Source organism: Parus major, chromosome Z, assembly GCF_001522545.3.
Source record: "Parus major isolate Abel chromosome Z, Parus_major1.1, whole genome shotgun sequence".
NCBI lineage: Eukaryota > Metazoa > Chordata > Aves > Passeriformes > Paridae > Parus > Parus major.
In genome coordinates this window covers 14549789-14552379 of record NC_031799.1, presented here as the reverse complement: position 1 = coordinate 14552379, position 2591 = coordinate 14549789, and positions in this window count along the sequence as shown.

The following is a 2591-nucleotide window of genomic DNA, read 5'->3' as shown; positions in this document are numbered from 1 at the left end:
GCTGCCGGGGCTGCGGATCTCCCACCGCCGGCCCCCGCGCCTCTTCCGCGGCGGCTGCGCTCCGGGCCGGCACCGCGCACAGCGCTGTGCCCGGCCGCTCCCAGGCAGGACAGCCCGGCAGCCCAGCCTTGGCCAAGTGCCGTCCCCTGCCAGCCTCCGCCTCCGACCTGTCGACGGGTGTGCGTGCCCATGGAAACAGAAAAAGGAGGACTTAGAGCCTCTCTGTGACCGCCGTGGTGTTAATTGTGCTCCTCTCCCCTCGTTCTCCAGCAAAACTGTCTCGCAGACCTAAGGGCTTCGAGAGGGGGCTCGGGCGGTCCAGTGCCTAGCAGTGGGCGCTCATCCAAGTTACAGGCTTGGGGGTCTAGTCCAGAAAAAGTAATGACCATAATATAACTTGGAAGGAATCATCAAGTCAGCAAAAACAGGTGTTCTTTCACCAAAGTGCCACCAAAATTTCACCAAAATTAATAAAACTAGGTCTGAAAGCAGTTAGAAACAGATTTGATTATAAAACTGAAAGAATATTCACAAAATTCAGGTTTTACGTATTCATCCTGCTCTAAACCGCTCCTATGGATTGATTATTCATTCTTGAGCTCAGTCATTCTAGTAGGTGGGGTTTTCTTTTTCATTTAGGAAGTTTGTATTAATCATGTGTTACTGATTTCAAGCACAAAAGAAAAACATTGTATTTTTATGAAGTAATTTATTATTAATAATTTATGAAAAATTAACTCCATCATTTTTCCTATCTGTAGTAGGGAATAGAAGGGAACTTTAAATCCACCATGTGATATGACTTTCTGCCTCCTAAGAAAATAATATATCTTGAAGGGAGACTTCCAGATGAATTTTCAGAGTAGAAACTGTCCAAGATTGCTTTTCATGTGAGTCTGTCCTTGGTTAAAACTACACACAGTTAGGAACAGATTTTTTTTTTTACCATGAAAGCTTATACTTTTTTCCTTCTGCTTTGGTATCAGGGAGTACCAGGCTAATGCTTTTCAGCAGATTAATATGAGGAAGTTGTACTGGAAAGGAGGTTGGGAACTAGATGATTTTCAAGGTCCCTTCTAAACCAAACCATTCTATGGTTCTGTGAGTTTACTCAGCAAGACTTTTCCACGGCATACAGAAATTGTCACTGTAGTCCAAAATACAGTATAATGTGGTAAGACACTTTAGTTATGTCAAGTGATTCAACATTGGTCTTGAGGTGTTTTTCTAGCTCTTCCAACTAGAATATCAGTAGACATGTTTGCTGCCTTCCCCTTCATCACAGTTTAAAGATTTAATCAGAACTTGATTTATTCTGGTGGGGTTTTGGTCCTGAATCTTGTAGTGAAAGATCTCTGTTATCCCTTCCAGGTGGATCAGGAAAGGGGAAGGTTATTAGCCAGTTGCAGGATATTTATGCTGACAATTTTGCTTAGAGTTTATTCTAACCACAGGGTTCTTCTCAGTGTCATGTCAATTAGCACAATTTTTGACTGCCTTTTTAAGCCCCAGATTGTTTTCATAGGCTTGGTAACAGAAAATTGAAAAGTCATCCACAAAATAAAAACACCATGTTCATGAAAGTTAATATGTTTGGCTTCACAGCATCAACCAATTGAACAAGTCTGCAAATTAATTTTTATTTATTGCAAGTGGCTCTTAAATTCCTATTTTCTTAAGTCAATTTGGCTGTTGATTTACCTGATGATTTCAGTACATTTATGGAAGGAGTTGCAGGTTTCAGTGAGGAAAAGCTTGATCATAGCTTGAGGTCATTGTATTTATTAAAATACTGAAAATAACTTGTTGGAAAGTCAAAGTGGATCCATAGAATTGATCCCTAAATTTGTAAAGATTGACAAGATCTCAGCATCCAGATACCCTAAGTGTTATCTGCAAAGGTATCTGTTTGCATGCTCTAATCCCTTTACAGGGAATGTACCTCTCTGGTTTTGGCTGAGGCAGAGACTTACCGCTCAAGTGAATTCAGGATATGTCTTTCCAGTTGCTTTTCAGTTTTGAAAAGAGGTTCATGTAATTTCTAATTTTCTCCCAAGTTCAGCTCAGCTCAGTTACATTGTACTGAACTGATTAAGTAAAAAAGAAACACAAATAACTTCTATGTTTGTGCTCCTGGAAACCTGAAAATATTTACAGAGCTGTAAATGAGGTGAAAAGAAAATAAATTAATGGAGGTACATGATTAGAAAATGTATGAGAGGAGACTAGACCAAAATGTAAGAGGGGAAAATAAAAGAGAAACAACACAGTGAATGTGTTTCAGTAATGTGTGAACAGTGTCTGAAAGGAAATGCATAGGTCAGACAATTTCTGCTCATAAATGGGTTCTGCGTTTTTTAGACTAGGTGGATTTCTTTCATTTTATGCCAGAAATAACCCCCCTTTCCACCTATTAGTAAAGCTAATAGAAATATTTCAGTAAGCATCAGGATACCCCGTTCTCTCCCCAACTCTCTTCTTTATATGTTTTTCTAAACATATTCCTGTGATGCATAAACACACACTAGAAGTCTTAAAAAAAGCATAAATGAAAAAAAAAGCAAAAAAAAGCAAAAACCACCAAACTTGAA